A 23,218-nucleotide genomic window follows, 5' to 3' on the forward strand; every position below is an offset into this window, starting at 1 on the left:
GAAAATCCAAAACTCATTAAAATTATAATCTCAATTTAGATTTCAACCTAGCTGACTTCTTTCAATCCTATGCCTCATTTGCTGGTACATTCTACACAACTATAGCACCTATATGAGGACTTGGATAGAAAGATCTCTTTGGCAGCCAAGAGATAGCGTACCCTTCTCACAAGAATTATTTTAGGGTATGGTACACTATAACAATTCAGTGATCTGATAAGCTAAGGGAGGAAGGTTTGTGCTACGGTTCGTGGGAATAATAAAAACTATGAATAACAGATTCTAACATCTTCATTTTAGCACATCCATATCAGTTAACCTATAGAGAATTCCAGAATGTTATGATCAACCACTCCTTCAAACAAATGTATGAGTCTCAAATAATGGCCCAGGTCCTTTCATCTCACCACCCTAGTCTTCAGCTGGGCATCCTGTCTACATTGCTCCCTTTTCTATACCATGATATATGTATCCTATTGCGTACTAGGCAATTGATTGGCCCTCCTGTCAGATGACATCCTGCTGTATCTTTGTGATGTAATGGCACCACTTGACCAATCGCCCTGGGTGAAGATTATTACACCGGAGGACCAGAAATCAGCAATTACACACTAGGTAACTATCTGTGAATATGACTGCACAGCAAGTAGGAGGTGTAATGGGAATAGACTCTGCACCATTGAAAGCAGTGGGCTCCTATTTAAAGAGGGCTAGAGTTAGAAGAAGCAACTGATTGGCCCTCATGTCAGAAGACATCCTGCTGTAGCTTTGTAATGTAATGGCACCACATGACCAATTGCCCTGGGAGACGATTACACCGGAGCACCAGACATCAGCAATTACACACTAGGTAAATATCTGGGAATATGACTCCACAGCAAGTAGGAGGTGTAATAAGAATATACTCTGCACCATTGAAAGCATTGGGCTCCTATTTAAAGAGGGCTAGAGTTAGAAGAACACAGTCTCTAAACAGCAGTCCATCTGGAGTATCAGAGTCCCACTCACAGAGAGCAGGGAAACAGGTTAAATAGCTTCCCTCCATCTGAAAGTAAGTCAATTGCTCTAACCTAAGACACCTCATTCCAGCCTGAAAGATGGTAATTACATCGGAAGACAGATTGCCTGCACAAGTATCTAAAGAAGATTTTGTCAGCCACATAGACAGTCAAAGTCTTTGATAAACTATCATGATGGCCATAGCGTCATCCATATTGCTACCGTCTTAGAAGATTATATTTATGCGGAAGACCCCACTAAATGGCACTGAGAGCCATCAGATGCTATGAACTTCTATTAATGGCAAAATGAATGAATGAGATTTTGACTTACCATATATATTGATCGAGGCATGGAGAAGGCTGAGGAATGAGCTTTCTTTTTTTTTTTTCTCAGCAAGCGGAGAAATATTCCTCTGCAACACTGCCTCTGCTGGCCATTCAGTATAATCTGCAGATGGAAAAGTCCACTGTTAGTCAATTTTTAGAACTTGAATATTTCCAAAGAAATGCAACACTACCAAAAAATGATTTTTATAAAGTGTCAATCATTAGTACTATGGTGTATCTAATATTGTGAAAATCCAAAACTCATTAAAATTATAATCTCAATTTAGATTTCAACCTAGCTGACTTCTTTCAATCCTATGCCTCATTTGCTGGTACATTCTACACAACTATAGCACCTATATGAGGACTTGGATAGAAAGATCTCTTTGGCAGCCAAGAGATAGCGTACCCTTCTCACAAGGATTATTTTAGGTTATGGTACACTATAGCAATTCAGTGATCTGATAAGCTAAGGGAGGAAGGTTTATGCTACGGTTCGTGGGAATAATAAAAACTATGAATAACAGATTCTAACATCTTCATTTTAGCACATCCATATCAGTTAACCTATAGAGAATTCCAGAATGTTATGATCAACCACTCCTTCAAACAAATGTATGAGTCTCAAATAATGGCCCAGGTCCTTTCATCTCACCACCCTAGTCTTCAGCTGGGCATCCTGTCTACATTGCTCCCTTTTCTATACCATGATACATGTATCCTATTGCGTACTAGGCAATTGATTGGCCCTCCTGTCAGATGACATCCTGCTGTATCTTTGTGATGTAATGGCACCACTTGACCAATCGCCCTGGGTGAAGATTATTACACCGGAGGACCAGAAATCAGCAATTACACACTAGGTAACTATCTGTGAATATGACTGCACAGCAAGTAGGAGGTGTAATGGGAATAGACTCTGCACCATTGAAAGCAGTGGGCTCCTATTTAAAGAGGGCTAGAGTTAGAAGAAGCAACTGATTGGCCCTCATGTCAGAAGACATCCTGCTGTAGCTTTGTAACGTAATGGCACCACATGACCAATTGCCCTGGGAGACGATTACACCGGAGCACCAGACATCAGCAATTACACACTAGGTAAATATCTGGGAATATGACTCCACAGCAAGTAGGAGGTGTAATAAGAATATACTCTGCACCATTGAAAGCATTGGGCTCCTATTTAAAGAGGGCTAGAGTTAGAAGAACACAGTCTCTAAACAGCAGTCCATCTGGAGTATCAGAGTCCCACTCACAGAGAGCAGGGAAACAGGTTAAATAGCTTCCCTCCATCTGAAAGTAAGTCAATTGCTCTAACCTAAGACACCTCATTCCAGCCTGAAAGATGGTAATTACATCGGAAGACAGATTGCCTGCACAAGTATCTAAAGAAGATTTTGTCAGCCACATAGACAGTCAAAGTCTTTGATAAACTATCATGATGGCCATAGCGTCATCCATATTGCTACCGTCTTAGAAGATTATATTTATGCGGAAGACCCCACTAAATGGCACTGAGAGCCATCAGATGCTATGAACTTCTATTAATGGCAAAATGAATGAATGAGATTTTGACTTACCATATATATTGATCGAGGCATGGAGAAGGCTGAGGAATGAGCTTTCTTTTTTTTTTTTCTCAGCAAGCGGAGAAATATTCCTCTGCAACACTGCCTCTGCTGGCCATTCAGTATAATCTGCAGATGGAAAAGTCCACTGTTAGTCAATTTTTAGAACTTGAATATTTCCAAAGAAATGCAACACTACCAAAAAATGATTTTTATAAAGTGTCAATCATTAGTACTATGGTGTATCTAATATTGTGAAAATCCAAAACTCATTAAAATTATAATCTCAATTTAGATTTCAACCTAGCTGACTTCTTTCAATCCTATGCCTCATTTGCTGGTACATTCTACACAACTATAGCACCTATATGAGGACTTGGATAGAAAGATCTCTTTGGCAGCCAAGAGATAGCGTACCCTTCTCACAAGGATTATTTTAGGTTATGGTACACTATAGCAATTCAGTGATCTGATAAGCTAAGGGAGGAAGGTTTATGCTACGGTTCGTGGGAATAATAAAAACTATGAATAACAGATTCTAACATCTTCATTTTAGCACATCCATATCAGTTAACCTATAGAGAATTCCAGAATGTTATGATCAACCACTCCTTCAAACAAATGTATGAGTCTCAAATAATGGCCCAGGTCCTTTCATCTCACCACCCTAGTCTTCAGCTGGGCATCCTGTCTACATTGCTCCCTTTTCTATACCATGATACATGTATCCTATTGCGTACTAGGCAATTGATTGGCCCTCCTGTCAGATGACATCCTGCTGTATCTTTGTGATGTAATGGCACCACTTGACCAATCGCCCTGGGTGAAGATTATTACACCGGAGGACCAGAAATCAGCAATTACACACTAGGTAACTATCTGTGAATATGACTGCACAGCAAGTAGGAGGTGTAATGGGAATAGACTCTGCACCATTGAAAGCAGTGGGCTCCTATTTAAAGAGGGCTAGAGTTAGAAGAAGCAACTGATTGGCCCTCATGTCAGAAGACATCCTGCTGTAGCTTTGTAATGTAATGGCACCACATGACCAATTGCCCTGGGAGACGATTACACCGGAGCACCAGACATCAACAATTACACACTAGGTAAATATCTGGGAATATGACTCCACAGCAAGTAGGAGGTGTAATGGGAATATACTCTGCACCATTGAAAGCATTGGGCTCCTATTTAAAGAGGGCTAGAGTTAGAAGAACACAGTCTCTAAACAGCAGTCCATCTGGAGTATCAGAGTCCCACTCACAGAGAGCAGGGAAACAGGTTAAATAGCTTCCCTCCATCTGAAAGTAAGTCAATTGCTCTAACCTAAGACACCTCATTCCAGCCTGAAAGATGGTAATTACATCGGAAGACAGATTGCCTGCACAAGTATCTAAAGAAGATTTTGTCAGCCACATAGACAGTCAAAGTCTTTGATAAACTATCATGATGGCCATAGCGTCATCCATATTGCCACCGTCTTAGAAGATTATATTTATGTGGAAGACCCCACTAAATGGCACTGAGAGCCATCAGATGCTATGAACTTTTTATTAATGGCAAAATGAATAAATGAGATTTTGACTTACCATATATATTGATCGAGGCATGGAGAAGGCTGAGGAATGAGCTTTCTTTTTTTTTTTTTCTCAGCAAGCGGAGAAATATTCCTCTGCAACACTGCCTCTGCTGGCCATTCAGTATAATCTGCAGATGGAAAAGTCCACTGTTAGTCAATTTTTAGAACTTGAATATTTCCAAAGAAATGCAACACTACCAAAAAATGATTTTTATAAAGTGTCAATCATTAGTACTATGGTGTATCTAATATTGTGAAAATCCAAAACTCATTAAAATTATAATCTCAATTTAGATTTCAACCTAGCTGACTTCTTTCAATCCTATGCCTCATTTGCTGGTACATTCTACACAACTATAGCACCTATATGAGGACTTGGATAGAAAGATCTCTTTGGCAGCCAAGAGATAGCGTACCCTTCTCACAAGGATTATTTTAGGTTATGGTACACTATAGCAATTCAGTGATCTGATAAGCTAAGGGAGGAAGGTTTATGCTACGGTTCGTGGGAATAATAAAAACTATGAATAACAGATTCTAACATCTTCATTTTAGCACATCCATATCAGTTAACCTATAGAGAATTCCAGAATGTTATGATCAACCACTCCTTCAAACAAATGTATGAGTCTCAAATAATGGCCCAGGTCCTTTCATCTCACCACCCTAGTCTTCAGCTGGGCATCCTGTCTACATTGCTCCCTTTTCTATACCATGATACATGTATCCTATTGCGTACTAGGCAATTGATTGGCCCTCCTGTCAGATGACATCCTGCTGTATCTTTGTGATGTAATGGCACCACTTGACCAATCGCCCTGGGTGAAGATTATTACACCGGAGGACCAGAAATCAGCAATTACACACTAGGTAACTATCTGTGAATATGACTGCACAGCAAGTAGGAGGTGTAATGGGAATAGACTCTGCACCATTGAAAGCAGTGGGCTCCTATTTAAAGAGGGCTAGAGTTAGAAGAAGCAACTGATTGGCCCTCATGTCAGAAGACATCCTGCTGTAGCTTTGTAACGTAATGGCACCACATGACCAATTGCCCTGGGAGACGATTACACCGGAGCACCAGACATCAGCAATTACACACTAGGTAAATATCTGGGAATATGACTCCACAGCAAGTAGGAGGTGTAATAAGAATATACTCTGCACCATTGAAAGCATTGGGCTCCTATTTAAAGAGGGCTAGAGTTAGAAGAACACAGTCTCTAAACAGCAGTCCATCTGGAGTATCAGAGTCCCACTCACAGAGAGCAGGGAAACAGGTTAAATAGCTTCCCTCCATCTGAAAGTAAGTCAATTGCTCTAACCTAAGACACCTCATTCCAGCCTGAAAGATGGTAATTACATCGGAAGACAGATTGCCTGCACAAGTATCTAAAGAAGATTTTGTCAGCCACATAGACAGTCAAAGTCTTTGATAAACTATCATGATGGCCATAGCGTCATCCATATTGCTACCGTCTTAGAAGATTATATTTATGCGGAAGACCCCACTAAATGGCACTGAGAGCCATCAGATGCTATGAACTTCTATTAATGGCAAAATGAATGAATGAGATTTTGACTTACCATATATATTGATCGAGGCATGGAGAAGGCTGAGGAATGAGCTTTCTTTTTTTTTTTTCTCAGCAAGCGGAGAAATATTCCTCTGCAACACTGCCTCTGCTGGCCATTCAGTATAATCTGCAGATGGAAAAGTCCACTGTTAGTCAATTTTTAGAACTTGAATATTTCCAAAGAAATGCAACACTACCAAAAAATGATTTTTATAAAGTGTCAATCATTAGTACTATGGTGTATCTAATATTGTGAAAATCCAAAACTCATTAAAATTATAATCTCAATTTAGATTTCAACCTAGCTGACTTCTTTCAATCCTATGCCTCATTTGCTGGTACATTCTACACAACTATAGCACCTATATGAGGACTTGGATAGAAAGATCTCTTTGGCAGCCAAGAGATAGCGTACCCTTCTCACAAGGATTATTTTAGGTTATGGTACACTATAGCAATTCAGTGATCTGATAAGCTAAGGGAGGAAGGTTTATGCTACGGTTCGTGGGAATAATAAAAACTATGAATAACAGATTCTAACATCTTCATTTTAGCACATCCATATCAGTTAACCTATAGAGAATTCCAGAATGTTATGATCAACCACTCCTTCAAACAAATGTATGAGTCTCAAATAATGGCCCAGGTCCTTTCATCTCACCACCCTAGTCTTCAGCTGGGCATCCTGTCTACATTGCTCCCTTTTCTATACCATGATACATGTATCCTATTGCGTACTAGGCAATTGATTGGCCCTCCTGTCAGATGACATCCTGCTGTATCTTTGTGATGTAATGGCACCACTTGACCAATCGCCCTGGGTGAAGATTATTACACCGGAGGACCAGAAATCAGCAATTACACACTAGGTAACTATCTGTGAATATGACTGCACAGCAAGTAGGAGGTGTAATGGGAATAGACTCTGCACCATTGAAAGCAGTGGGCTCCTATTTAAAGAGGGCTAGAGTTAGAAGAAGCAACTGATTGGCCCTCATGTCAGAAGACATCCTGCTGTAGCTTTGTAATGTAATGGCACCACATGACCAATTGCCCTGGGAGACGATTACACCGGAGCACCAGACATCAACAATTACACACTAGGTAAATATCTGGGAATATGACTCCACAGCAAGTAGGAGGTGTAATGGGAATATACTCTGCACCATTGAAAGCATTGGGCTCCTATTTAAAGAGGGCTAGAGTTAGAAGAACACAGTCTCTAAACAGCAGTCCATCTGGAGTATCAGAGTCCCACTCACAGAGAGCAGGGAAACAGGTTAAATAGCTTCCCTCCATCTGAAAGTAAGTCAATTGCTCTAACCTAAGACACCTCATTCCAGCCTGAAAGATGGTAATTACATCGGAAGACAGATTGCCTGCACAAGTATCTAAAGAAGATTTTGTCAGCCACATAGACAGTCAAAGTCTTTGATAAACTATCATGATGGCCATAGCGTCATCCATATTGCCACCGTCTTAGAAGATTATATTTATGTGGAAGACCCCACTAAATGGCACTGAGAGCCATCAGATGCTATGAACTTTTTATTAATGGCAAAATGAATAAATGAGATTTTGACTTACCATATATATTGATCGAGGCATGGAGAAGGCTGAGGAATGAGCTTTCTTTTTTTTTTTTTCTCAGCAAGCGGAGAAATATTCCTCTGCAACACTGCCTCTGCTGGCCATTCAGTATAATCTGCAGATGGAAAAGTCCACTGTTAGTCAATTTTTAGAACTTGAATATTTCCAAAGAAATGCAACACTACCAAAAAATGATTTTTATAAAGTGTCAATCATTAGTACTATGGTGTATCTAATATTGTGAAAATCCAAAACTCATTAAAATTATAATCTCAATTTAGATTTCAACCTAGCTGACTTCTTTCAATCCTATGCCTCATTTGCTGGTACATTCTACACAACTATAGCACCTATATGAGGACTTGGATAGAAAGATCTCTTTGGCAGCCAAGAGATAGCGTACCCTTCTCACAAGGATTATTTTAGGTTATGGTACACTATAGCAATTCAGTGATCTGATAAGCTAAGGGAGGAAGGTTTATGCTACGGTTCGTGGGAATAATAAAAACTATGAATAACAGATTCTAACATCTTCATTTTAGCACATCCATATCAGTTAACCTATAGAGAATTCCAGAATGTTATGATCAACCACTCCTTCAAACAAATGTATGAGTCTCAAATAATGGCCCAGGTCCTTTCATCTCACCACCCTAGTCTTCAGCTGGGCATCCTGTCTACATTGCTCCCTTTTCTATACCATGATACATGTATCCTATTGCGTACTAGGCAATTGATTGGCCCTCCTGTCAGATGACATCCTGCTGTATCTTTGTGATGTAATGGCACCACTTGACCAATCGCCCTGGGTGAAGATTATTACACCGGAGGACCAGAAATCAGCAATTACACACTAGGTAACTATCTGTGAATATGACTGCACAGCAAGTAGGAGGTGTAATGGGAATAGACTCTGCACCATTGAAAGCAGTGGGCTCCTATTTAAAGAGGGCTAGAGTTAGAAGAAGCAACTGATTGGCCCTCATGTCAGAAGACATCCTGCTGTAGCTTTGTAACGTAATGGCACCACATGACCAATTGCCCTGGGAGACGATTACACCGGAGCACCAGACATCAGCAATTACACACTAGGTAAATATCTGGGAATATGACTCCACAGCAAGTAGGAGGTGTAATGGGAATATACTCTGCACCATTGAAAGCATTGGGCTCCTATTTAAAGAGGGCTGGAGTTAGAAGAACACAGTCTCTAAACAGCAGTCCATCTGGAGTATCAGAGTCCCACTCACAGAGAGCAGGGAAACAGGTTAAATAGCTTCCCTCCATCTGAAAGTAAGTCAATTGCTCTAACCTAAGACACCTCATTCCAGCCTGAAAGATGGTAATTACATCGGAAGACAGATTGCCTGCACAAGTATCTAAAGAAGATTTTGTCAGCCACATAGACAGTCAAAGTCTTTGATAAACTATCATGATGGCCATAGCGTCATCCATATTGCCACCGTCTTAGAAGATTATATTTATGCGGAAGACCCCACTAAATGGCACTGAGAGCCATCAGATGCTATGAACTTTTTATTAATGGCAAAATGAATAAATGAGATTTTGACTTACCATATATATTGATCGAGGCATGGAGAAGGCTGAGGAATGAGCTTTCTTTTTTTTTTTTCTCAGCAAGCGGAGAAATATTCCTCTGCAACACTGCCTCTGCTGGCCATTCAGTATAATCTGCAGATGGAAAAGTCCACTGTTAGTCAATTTTTAGAACTTGAATATTTCCAAAGAAATGCAACACTACCAAAAAATGATTTTTATAAAGTGTCAATCATTAGTACTATGGTGTATCTAATATTGTGAAAATCCAAAACTCATTAAAATTATAATCTCAATTTAGATTTCAACCTAGCTGACTTCTTTCAATCCTATGCCTCATTTGCTGGTACATTCTACACAACTATAGCACCTATATGAGGACTTGGATAGAAAGATCTCTTTGGCAGCCAAGAGATAGCGTACCCTTCTCACAAGGATTATTTTAGGTTATGGTACACTATAGCAATTCAGTGATCTGATAAGCTAAGGGAGGAAGGTTTATGCTACGGTTCGTGGGAATAATAAAAACTATGAATAACAGATTCTAACATCTTCATTTTAGCACATCCATATCAGTTAACCTATAGAGAATTCCAGAATGTTATGATCAACCACTCCTTCAAACAAATGTATGAGTCTCAAATAATGGCCCAGGTCCTTTCATCTCACCACCCTAGTCTTCAGCTGGGCATCCTGTCTACATTGCTCCCTTTTCTATACCATGATACATGTATCCTATTGCGTACTAGGCAATTGATTGGCCCTCCTGTCAGATGACATCCTGCTGTATCTTTGTGATGTAATGGCACCACTTGACCAATCGCCCTGGGTGAAGATTATTACACCGGAGGACCAGAAATCAGCAATTACACACTAGGTAACTATCTGTGAATATGACTGCACAGCAAGTAGGAGGTGTAATGGGAATAGACTCTGCACCATTGAAAGCAGTGGGCTCCTATTTAAAGAGGGCTAGAGTTAGAAGAAGCAACTGATTGGCCCTCATGTCAGAAGACATCCTGCTGTAGCTTTGTAATGTAATGGCACCACATGACCAATTGCCCTTGGAGACGATTACACCGGAGCACCAGACATCAGCAATTACACACTAGGTAAATATCTGGGAATATGACTCCACAGCAAGTAGGAGGTGTAATAAGAATATACTCTGCACCATTGAAAGCATTGGGCTCCTATTTAAAGAGGGCTAGAGTTAGAAGAACACAGTCTCTAAACAGCAGTCCATCTGGAGTATCAGAGTCCCACTCACAGAGAGCAGGGAAACAGGTTAAATAGCTTCCCTCCATCTGAAAGTAAGTCAATTGCTCTAACCTAAGACACCTCATTCCAGCCTGAAAGATGGTAATTACATCGGAAGACAGATTGCCTGCACAAGTATCTAAAGAAGATTTTGTCAGCCACATAGACAGTCAAAGTCTTTGATAAACTATCATGATGGCCATAGCGTCATCCATATTGCTACCGTCTTAGAAGATTATATTTATGCGGAAGACCCCACTAAATGGCACTGAGAGCCATCAGATGCTATGAACTTCTATTAATGGCAAAATGAATGAATGAGATTTTGACTTACCATATATATTGATCGAGGCATGGAGAAGGCTGAGGAATGAGCTTTCTTTTTTTTTTTTCTCAGCAAGCGGAGAAATATTCCTCTGCAACACTGCCTCTGCTGGCCATTCAGTATAATCTGCAGATGGAAAAGTCCACTGTTAGTCAATTTTTAGAACTTGAATATTTCCAAAGAAATGCAACACTACCAAAAAATGATTTTTATAAAGTGTCAATCATTAGTACTATGGTGTATCTAATATTGTGAAAATCCAAAACTCATTAAAATTATAATCTCAATTTAGATTTCAACCTAGCTGACTTCTTTCAATCCTATGCCTCATTTGCTGGTACATTCTACACAACTATAGCACCTATATGAGGACTTGGATAGAAAGATCTCTTTGGCAGCCAAGAGATAGCGTACCCTTCTCACAAGGATTATTTTAGGTTATGGTACACTATAGCAATTCAGTGATCTGATAAGCTAAGGGAGGAAGGTTTATGCTACGGTTCGTGGGAATAATAAAAACTATGAATAACAGATTCTAACATCTTCATTTTAGCACATCCATATCAGTTAACCTATAGAGAATTCCAGAATGTTATGATCAACCACTCCTTCAAACAAATGTATGAGTCTCAAATAATGGCCCAGGTCCTTTCATCTCACCACCCTAGTCTTCAGCTGGGCATCCTGTCTACATTGCTCCCTTTTCTATACCATGATACATGTATCCTATTGCGTACTAGGCAATTGATTGGCCCTCCTGTCAGATGACATCCTGCTGTATCTTTGTGATGTAATGGCACCACTTGACCAATCGCCCTGGGTGAAGATTATTACACCGGAGGACCAGAAATCAGCAATTACACACTAGGTAACTATCTGTGAATATGACTGCACAGCAAGTAGGAGGTGTAATGGGAATAGACTCTGCACCATTGAAAGCAGTGGGCTCCTATTTAAAGAGGGCTAGAGTTAGAAGAAGCAACTGATTGGCCCTCATGTCAGAAGACATCCTGCTGTAGCTTTGTAATGTAATGGCACCACATGACCAATTGCCCTGGGAGACGATTACACCGGAGCACCAGACATCAACAATTACACACTAGGTAAATATCTGGGAATATGACTCCACAGCAAGTAGGAGGTGTAATGGGAATATACTCTGCACCATTGAAAGCATTGGGCTCCTATTTAAAGAGGGCTAGAGTTAGAAGAACACAGTCTCTAAACAGCAGTCCATCTGGAGTATCAGAGTCCCACTCACAGAGAGCAGGGAAACAGGTTAAATAGCTTCCCTCCATCTGAAAGTAAGTCAATTGCTCTAACCTAAGACACCTCATTCCAGCCTGAAAGATGGTAATTACATCGGAAGACAGATTGCCTGCACAAGTATCTAAAGAAGATTTTGTCAGCCACATAGACAGTCAAAGTCTTTGATAAACTATCATGATGGCCATAGCGTCATCCATATTGCCACCGTCTTAGAAGATTATATTTATGCGGAAGACCCCACTAAATGGCACTGAGAGCCATCAGATGCTATGAACTTTTTATTAATGGCAAAATGAATAAATGAGATTTTGACTTACCATATATATTGATCGAGGCATGGAGAAGGCTGAGGAATGAGCTTTCTTTTTTTTTTTTTCTCAGCAAGCGGAGAAATATTCCTCTGCAACACTGCCTCTGCTGGCCATTCAGTATAATCTGCAGATGGAAAAGTCCACTGTTAGTCAATTTTTAGAACTTGAATATTTCCAAAGAAATGCAACACTACCAAAAAATGATTTTTATAAAGTGTCAATCATTAGTACTATGGTGTATCTAATATTGTGAAAATCCAAAACTCATTAAAATTATAATCTCAATTTAGATTTCAACCTAGCTGACTTCTTTCAATCCTATGCCTCATTTGCTGGTACATTCTACACAACTATAGCACCTATATGAGGACTTGGATAGAAAGATCTCTTTGGCAGCCAAGAGATAGCGTACCCTTCTCACAAGAATTATTTTAGGGTATGGTACACTATAACAATTCAGTGATCTGATAAGCTAAGGGAGGAAGGTTTGTGCTACGGTTCGTGGGAATAATAAAAACTATGAATAACAGATTCTAACATCTTCATTTTAGCACATCCATATCAGTTAACCTATAGAGAATTCCAGAATGTTATGATCAACCACTCCTTCAAACAAATGTATGAGTCTCAAATAATGGCCCAGGTCCTTTCATCTCACCACCCTAGTCTTCAGCTGGGCATCCTGTCTACATTGCTCCCTTTTCTATACCATGATACATGTATCCTATTGCGTACTAGGCAATTGATTGGCCCTCCTGTCAGATGACATCCTGCTGTATCTTTGTGATGTAATGGCACCACTTGACCAATCGCCCTGGGTGAAGATTATTACACCGGAGGACCAGAAATCAGCAATTACACACTAGGTAACTATCTGTGAATATGACTGCACAGCAAGTAGGAGGTGTAATGGGAATAGACTCTGCACCATTGAAAGCAGTGGGCTCCTATTTAAAGAGGGCTAGAGTTAGAAGAAGCAACTGATTGGCCCTCATGTCAGAAGACATCCTGCTGTAGCTTTGTAATGTAATGGCACCACATGACCAATTGCCCTGGGAGACAATTACACCGGAGCACCAGACATCAGCAATTACACACTAGGTAAATATCTGGGAATATGACTCCACAGCAAGTAGGAGGTGTAATAAGAATATACTCTGCACCATTGAAAGCATTGGGCTCCTATTTAAAGAGGGCTAGAGTTAGAAGAACACAGTCTCTAAACAGCAGTCCATCTGGAGTATCAGAGTCCCACTCACAGAGAGCAGGGAAACAGGTTAAATAGCTTCCCTCCATCTGAAAGTAAGTCAATTGCTCTAACCTAAGACACCTCATTCCAGCCTGAAAGATGGTAATTACATCGGAAGACAGATTGCCTGCACAAGTATCTAAAGAAGATTTTGTCAGCCACATAGACAGTCAAAGTCTTTGATAAACTATCATGATGGCCATAGCGTCATCCATATTGCTACCGTCTTAGAAGATTATATTTATGCGGAAGACCCCACTAAATGGCACTGAGAGCCATCAGATGCTATGAACTTCTATTAATGGCAAAATGAATGAATGAGATTTTGACTTACCATATATATTGATCGAGGCATGGAGAAGGCTGAGGAATGAGCTTTCTTTTTTTTTTTTCTCAGCAAGCGGAGAAATATTCCTCTGCAACACTGCCTCTGCTGGCCATTCAGTATAATCTGCAGATGGAAAAGTCCACTGTTAGTCAATTTTTAGAACTTGAATATTTCCAAAGAAATGCAACACTACCAAAAAATGATTTTTATAAAGTGTCAATCATTAGTACTATGGTGTATCTAATATTGTGAAAATCCAAAACTCATTAAAATTATAATCTCAATTTAGATTTCAACCTAGCTGACTTCTTTCAATCCTATGCCTCATTTGCTGGTACATTCTACACAACTATAGCACCTATATGAGGACTTGGATAGAAAGATCTCTTTGGCAGCCAAGAGATAGCGTACCCTTCTCACAAGGATTATTTTAGGTTATGGTACACTATAGCAATTCAGTGATCTGATAAGCTAAGGGAGGAAGGTTTATGCTACGGTTCGTGGGAATAATAAAAACTATGAATAACAGATTCTAACATCTTCATTTTAGCACATCCATATCAGTTAACCTATAGAGAATTCCAGAATGTTATGATCAACCACTCCTTCAAACAAATGTATGAGTCTCAAATAATGGCCCAGGTCCTTTCATCTCACCACCCTAGTCTTCAGCTGGGCATCCTGTCTACATTGCTCCCTTTTCTATACCATGATACATGTATCCTATTGCGTACTAGGCAATTGATTGGCCCTCCTGTCAGATGACATCCTGCTGTATCTTTGTGATGTAATGGCACCACTTGACCAATCGCCCTGGGTGAAGATTATTACACCGGAGGACCAGAAATCAGCAATTACACACTAGGTAACTATCTGTGAATATGACTGCACAGCAAGTAGGAGGTGTAATGGGAATAGACTCTGCACCATTGAAAGCAGTGGGCTCCTATTTAAAGAGGGCTAGAGTTAGAAGAAGCAACTGATTGGCCCTCATGTCAGAAGACATCCTGCTGTAGCTTTGTAATGTAATGGCACCACATGACCAATTGCCCTGGGAGACGATTACACCGGAGCACCAGACATCAGCAATTACACACTAGGTAAATATCTGGGAATATGACTCCACAGCAAGTAGGAGGTGTAATGGGAATATACTCTGCACCATTGAAAGCATTGGGCTCCTATTTAAAGAGGGCTAGAGTTAGAAGAACACAGTCTCTAAACAGCAGTCCATCTGGAGTATCAGAGTCCCACTCACAGAGAGCAGGGAAACAGGTTAAATAGCTTCCCTCCATCTGAAAGTAAGTCAATTGCTCTAACCTAAGACACCTCATTCCAGCCTGAAAGATGGTAATTACATCGGAAGACAGATTGCCTGCACAAGTATCTAAAGAAGATTTTGTCAGCCACATAGACAGTCAAAGTCTTTGATAAACTATCATGATAACCATAGCGTCATCCATATTGCCACCGTCTTAGAAGATTATATTTATGCGGAAGACCCCACTAAATGGCACTGAGAGCCATCAGATGCTATGAACTTTTTATTAATGGCAAAATGAATAAATGAGATTTTGACTTACCATATATATTGATCGAGGCATGGAGAAGGCTGAGGAATGAGCTTTCTTTTTTTTTTTTCTCAGCAAGCGGAGAAATATTCCTCTGCAACACTGCCTCTGCTGGCCATTCAGTATAATCTGCAGATGGAAAAGTCCACTGTTAGTCAATTTTTAGAACTTGAATATTTCCAAAGAAATGCAACACTACCAAAAAATGATTTTTATAAAGTGTCAATCATTAGTACTATGGTGTATCTAATATTGTGAAAATCCAAAACTCATTAAAATTATAATCTCAATTTAGATTTCAACCTAGCTGACTTCTTTCAATCCTATGCCTCATTTGCTGGTACATTCTACACAACTATAGCACCTATATGAGGACTTGGATAGAAAGATCTCTTTGGCAGCCAAGAGATAGCGTACCCTTCTCACAAGGATTATTTTAGGTTATGGTACACTATAGCAATTCAGTGATCTGATAAGCTAAGGGAGGAAGGTTTATGCTACGGTTCGTGGGAATAATAAAAACTATGAATAATAGATTCTAACATCTTCATTTTAGCACATCCATATCAGTTAACCTATAGAGAATTCCAGAATGTTATGATCAACCACTCCTTCAAACAAATGTATGAGTCTCAAATAATGGCCCAGGTCCTTTCATCTCACCACCCTAGTCTTCAGCTGGGCATCCTGTCTACATTGCTCCCTTTTCTATACCATGATACATGTATCCTATTGCGTACTAGGCAACTGATTGGCCCTCCTGTCAGATGACATCCTGCTGTATCTTTGTGATGTAATGGCACCACTTGACCAATCGCCCTGGGTGAAGATTATTACACCGGAGGACCAGAAATCAGCAATTACACACTAGGTAACTATCTGTGAATATGACTGCACAGCAAGTAGGAGGTGTAATGGGAATAGACTCAGCACCATTGAAAGCAGTGGGCTCCTATTTAAAGAGGGCTAGAGTTAGAAGAAGCAACTGATTGGCCCTCATGTCAGAAGACATCCTGCTGTAGCTTTGTGATGTAATGGCACCACATGACCAATTGCCCTGGGAGACGATTACACCGGAGGACCAGACATCAGCAATTACACACTAGGTAAGTATCTGGGAATATGATTCCACAGCAAGTAGGAGGTGTAATGGGAATATACTCTGCACCATTGAAAGCATTGGGCTCCTATTTAAAGAGGGCTAGAGTTAGAAGAACACAGTCTCTAAACAGCAGTCCATCTGGAGTATCAGAGTCCCACTCACAGAGAGCAGGGAAACAGGTTAAATAGCTTCCCTCCATCTGAAAGTAAGTCAATTGCTCTAACCTAAGACACCTCATTCCAGCCTGAAAGATGGTAATTACATCGGAAGACAGATTGCCTGCACAAGTATCTAAAGAAGATTTTGTCAGCCACATAGACAGTCAAAGTCTTTGATAAACTATCATGATGGCCATAGCGTCATCCATATTGCCACTGTCTTAGAAGATTATATTTATGCGGTAGACCCCACTAAATGGCACTGAGAGCCATCAGATGCTATGAACTTTTTATTAATGGCAAAATGAATAAATGAGATTTTGACTTACCATATATATTGATCGAGGCATGGAGAAGGCTGAGGAATGAGCTTTCTTTTTTTTTTTTCTCAGCAAGCGGAGAAATATTCCTCCGCAACACTGCCTCTGCTGGCCATTCAGTATAATCTGCAGATGGAAAAGTCCACTGTTAGTCAATTTTTAGAACTTGAATATTTCCAAAGAAATGCAACACTACCAAAAAATGATTTTTATAAAGTGTCAATCATTAGTACTATGGTGTATCTAATATTGTGAAAATCCAAAACTCATTAAAATTATAATCTCAATTTAGATTTCAACCTAGCTGACTTCTTTCAATCCTATGCCTCATTTGCTGGTACATTCTACACAACTATAGCACCTATATGAGGACTTGGATAGAAAGATCTCTTTGGCAGCCAAGAGATAGCGTACCCTTCTCACAAGGATTATTTTAGGTTATGGTACACTATAGCAATTCAGTGATCTGATAAGCTAAGGGAGGAAGGTTTATGCTACGGTTCGTGGGAATAATAAAAACTATGAATAATAGATTCTAACATCTTCATTTTAGCACATCCATATCAGTTAACCTATAGAGAATTCCAGAATGTTATGATCAACCACTCCTTCAAACAAATGTATGAGTCTCAAATAATGGCCCAGGTCCTTTCATCTCACCACCCTAGTCTTCAGCTGGGCATCCTGTCTACATTGCTCCCTTTTCTATACCATGATACATGTATCCTATTGCGTACTAGGCAACTGATTGGCCCTCCTGTCAGATGACATCCTGCTGTATCTTTGTGATGTAATGGCACCACTTGACCAATCGCCCTGGGTGAAGATTATTACACCGGAGGACCAGAAATCAGCAATTACACACTAGGTAACTATCTGTGAATATGACTGCACAGCAAGTAGGAGGTGTAATGGGAATAGACTCAGCACCATTGAAAGCAGTGGGCTCCTATTTAAAGAGGGCTAGAGTTAGAAGAAGCAACTGATTGGCCCTCATGTCAGAAGACATCCTGCTGTAGCTTTGTGATGTAATGGCACCACATGACCAATTGCCCTGGGAGACGATTACACCGGAGGACCAGACATCAGCAATTACACACTAGGTAAGTATCTGGGAATATGATTCCACAGCAAGTAGGAGGTGTAATGGGAATATACTCTGCACCATTGAAAGCATTGGGCTCCTATTTAAAGAGGGCTAGAGTTAGAAGAACACAGTCTCTAAACAGCAGTCCATCTGGAGTATCAGAGTCCCACTCACAGAGAGCAGGGAAACAGGTTAAATAGCTTCCCTCCATCTGAAAGTAAGTCAATTGCTCTAACCTAAGACACCTCATTCCAGCCTGAAAGATGGTAATTACATCGGAAGACAGATTGCCTGCACAAGTATCTAAAGAAGATTTTGTCAGCCATATAGACAGTCAAAGTCTTTGATAAACTATCATGATGGCCATAGCGTCATCCATATTGCCACCGTCTTAGAAGATTATATTTATGCGGAAGACCCCACTAAATGGCACTGAGAGCCATCAGATGCTATGAACTTTTTATTAATGGCAAAATGAATAAATGAGATTTTGACTTACCATATATATTGATCGAGGCATGGAGAAGGCTGAGGAATGAGCTTTCTTTTTTTTTTTTCTCAGCAAGCGGAGAAATATTCCTCTGCAACACTGCCTCTGCTGGCCATTCAGTATAATCTGCAGATGGAAAAGTCCACTGTTAGTCAATTTTTAGAACTTGAATATTTCCAAAGAAATGCAACACTACCAAAAAATGATTTTTATAAAGTGTCAATCATTAGTACTATGGTGTATCTAATATTGTGAAAATCCAAAACTCATTAAAATTATAATCTCAATTTAGATTTCAACCTAGCTGACTTCTTTCAATCCTATGCCTCATTTGCTGGTACATTCTACACAACTATAGCACCTATATGAGGACTTGGATAGAAAGATCTCTTTGGCAGCCAAGAGATAGCGTACCCTTCTCACAAGGATTATTTTAGGTTATGGTACACTATAGCAATTCAGTGATCTGATAAGCTAAGGGAGGAAGGTTTATGCTACGGTTCGTGGGAATAATAAAAACTATGAATAACAGATTCTAACATCTTCATTTTAGTACATCCATATCAGTTAACCTATAGAGAATTCCAGAATGTTATGATCAACCACTCCTTCAAACAAATGTATGAGTCTCAAATAATGGCCCAGGTCCTTTCATCTCACCACCCTAGTCTTCAGCTGGGCATCCTGTCTACATTGCTCCCTTTTCTATACCATGATACATGTATCCTATTGCGTACTAGGCAACTGATTGGCCCTCCTGTCAGATGACATCCTGCTGTATCTTTGTGATGTAATGGCACCACTTGACCAATCGCCCTGGGTGAAGATTATTACACCGGAGGACCAGAAATCAGCAATTACACACTAGGTAACTATCTGTGAATATGACTGCACAGCAAGTAGGAGGTGTAATGGGAATAGACTCTGCACCATTGAAAGCAGTGGGCTCCTATTTAAAGAGGGCTAGAGTTAGAAGAAGCAACTGATTGGCCCTCATGGCAGAAGACATCCTGCTGTAGCTTTGTAATGTAATGGCACCACATGACCAATTGCCCTGGGAGACGATTACACCGGAGCACCAGACATCAGCAATTACACACTAGGTAAATATCTGGGAATATGACTCCACAGCAAGTAGGAGGTGTAATGGGAATATACTCTGCACCATTGAAAGCATTGGGCTCCTATTTAAAGAGGGCTAGAGTTAGAAGAACACAGTCTCTAAACAGCAGTCCATCTGGAGTATCAGAGTCCCACTCACAGAGAGCAGGGAAACAGGTTAAATAGCTTCCCTCCATCTGAAAGTAAGTCAATTGCTCTAACCTAAGACACCTCATTCCAGCCTGAAAGATGGTAATTACATCGGAAGACAGATTGCCTGCACAAGTATCTAAAGAAGATTTTGTCAGCCACATAGACAGTCAAAGTCTTTGATAAACTATCATGATGGCCATAGCGTCATCCATATTGCCACCGTCTTAGAAGATTATATTTATGCGGAAGACCCCACTAAATGGCACTGAGAGCCATCAGATGCTATGAACTTTTTATTAATGGCAAAATGAATAAATGAGATTTTGACTTACCATATATATTGATCGAGGCATGGAGAAGGCTGAGGAATGAGCTTTCTTTTTTTTTTTTCTCAGCAAGCGGAGAAATATTCCTCTGCAACACTGCCTCTGCTGGCCATTCAGTATAATCTGCAGATGGAAAAGTCCACTGTTAGTCAATTTTTAGAACTTGAATATTTCCAAAGAAATGCAACACTACCAAAAAATGATTTTTATAAAGTGTCAATCATTAGTACTATGGTGTATCTAATATTGTGAAAATCCAAAACTCATTAAAATTATAATCTCAATTTAGATTTCAACCTAGCTGACTTCTTTCAATCCTATGCCTCATTTGCTGGTACATTCTACACAACTATAGCACCTATATGAGGACTTGGATAGAAAGATCTCTTTGGCAGCCAAGAGATAGCGTACCCTTCTCACAAGGATTATTTTAGGTTATGGTACACTATAGCAATTCAGTGATCTGATAAGCTAAGGGAGGAAGGTTTATGCTACGGTTCGTGGGAATAATAAAAACTATGAATAACAGATTCTAACATCTTCATTTTAGCACATCCATATCAGTTAACCTATAGAGAATTCCAGAATGTTATGATCAACCACTCCTTCAAACAAATGTATGAGTCTCAAATAATGGCCCAGGTCCTTTCATCTCACCACCCTAGTCTTCAGCTGCGCATCCTGTCTACATTGCTCCCTTTTCTATACCATGATACATGTATCCTATTGCGTACTAGGCAATTGATTGGCCCTCCTGTCAGATGACATCCTGCTGTATCTTTGTGATGTAATGGCACCACTTGACCAATCGCCCTGGGTGAAGATTATTACACCGGAGGACCAGAAATCAGCAATTACACACTAGGTAACTATCTGTGAATATGACTGCACAGCAAGTAGGAGGTGTAATGGGAATAGACTCTGCACCATTGAAAGCAGTGGGCTCCTATTTAAAGAGGGCTAGAGTTAGAAGAAGCAACTGATTGGCCCTCATGTCAGAAGACATCCTGCTGTAGCTTTGTAACGTAATGGCACCACATGACCAATTGCCCTGGGAGACGATTACACCGGAGCACCAGACATCAGCAATTACACACTAGGTAAATATCTGGGAATATGACTCCACAGCAAGTAGGAGGTGTAATGGGAATATACTCTGCACCATTGAAAGCATTGGGCTCCTATTTAAAGAGGGCTGGAGTTAGAAGAACACAGTCTCTAAACAGCAGTCCATCTGGAGTATCAGAGTCCCACTCACAGAGAGCAGGGAAACAGGTTAAATAGCTTCCCTCCATCTGAAAGTAAGTCAATTGCTCTAACCTAAGACACCTCATTCCAGCCTGAAAGATGGTAATTACATCGGAAGACAGATTGCCTGCACAAGTATCTAAAGAAGATTTTGTCAGCCACATAGACAGTCAAAGTCTTTGATAAACTATCATGATGGCCATAGCGTCATCCATATTGCCACCGTCTTAGAAGATTATATTTATGCGGAAGACCCCACTAAATGGCACTGAGAGCCATCAGATGCTATGAACTTTTTATTAATGGCAAAATGAATAAATGAGATTTTGACTTACCATATATATTGATCGAGGCATGGAGAAGGCTGAGGAATGAGCTTTCTTTTTTTTTTTTCTCAGCAAGCGGAGAAATATTCCTCTGCAACACTGCCTCTGCTGGCCATTCAGTATAATCTGCAGATGGAAAAGTCCACTGTTAGTCAATTTTTAGAACTTGAATATTTCCAAAGAAATGCAACACTACCAAAAAATGATTTTTATAAAGTGTCAATCATTAGTACTATGGTGTATCTAATATTGTGAAAATCCAAAACTCATTAAAATTATAATCTCAATTTAGATTTCAACCTAGCTGACTTCTTTCAATCCTATGCCTCATTTGCTGGTACATTCTACACAACTATAGCACCTATATGAGGACTTGGATAGAAAGATCTCTTTGGCAGCCAAGAGATAGCGTACCCTTCTCACAAGGATTATTTTAGGTTATGGTACACTATAGCAATTCAGTGATCTGATAAGCTAAGGGAGGAAGGTTTATGCTACGGTTCGTGGGAATAATAAAAACTATGAATAACAGATTCTAACATCTTCATTTTAGCACATCCATATCAGTTAACCTATAGAGAATTCCAGAATGTTATGATCAACCACTCCTTCAAACAAATGTATGAGTCTCAAATAATGGCCCAGGTCCTTTCATCTCACCACCCTAGTCTTCAGCTGGGCATCCTGTCTACATTGCTCCCTTTTCTATACCATGATACATGTATCCTATTGCGTACTAGGCAATTGATTGGCCCTCCTGTCAGATGACATCCTGCTGTATCTTTGTGATGTAATGGCACCACTTGACCAATCGCCCTGGGTGAAGATTATTACACCGGAGGACCAGAAATCAGCAATTACACACTAGGTAACTATCTGTGAATATGACTGCACAGCAAGTAGGAGGTGTAATGGGAATAGACTCTGCACCATTGAAAGCAGTGGGCTCCTATTTAAAGAGGGCTAGAGTTAGAAGAAGCAACTGATTGGCCCTCATGTCAGAAGACATCCTGCTGTAGCTTTGTAATGTAATGGCACCACATGACCAATTGCCCTTGGAGACGATTACACCGGAGCACCAGACATCAGCAATTACACACTAGGTAAATATCTGGGAATATGACTCCACAGCAAGTAGGAGGTGTAATAAGAATATACTCTGCACCATTGAAAGCATTGGGCTCCTATTTAAAGAGGGCTAGAGTTAGAAGAACACAGTCTCTAAACAGCAGTCCATCTGGAGTATCAGAGTCCCACTCACAGAGAGCAGGGAAACAGGTTAAATAGCTTCCCTCCATCTGAAAGTAAGTCAATTGCTCTAACCTAAGACACCTCATTCCAGCCTGAAAGATGGTAATTACATCGGAAGACAGATTGCCTGCACAAGTATCTAAA

Source organism: Lissotriton helveticus, chromosome 3_1 (genome assembly GCF_964261635.1).
Source record: "Lissotriton helveticus chromosome 3_1, aLisHel1.1, whole genome shotgun sequence".
Lineage (NCBI taxonomy): Eukaryota > Metazoa > Chordata > Amphibia > Caudata > Salamandridae > Lissotriton > Lissotriton helveticus.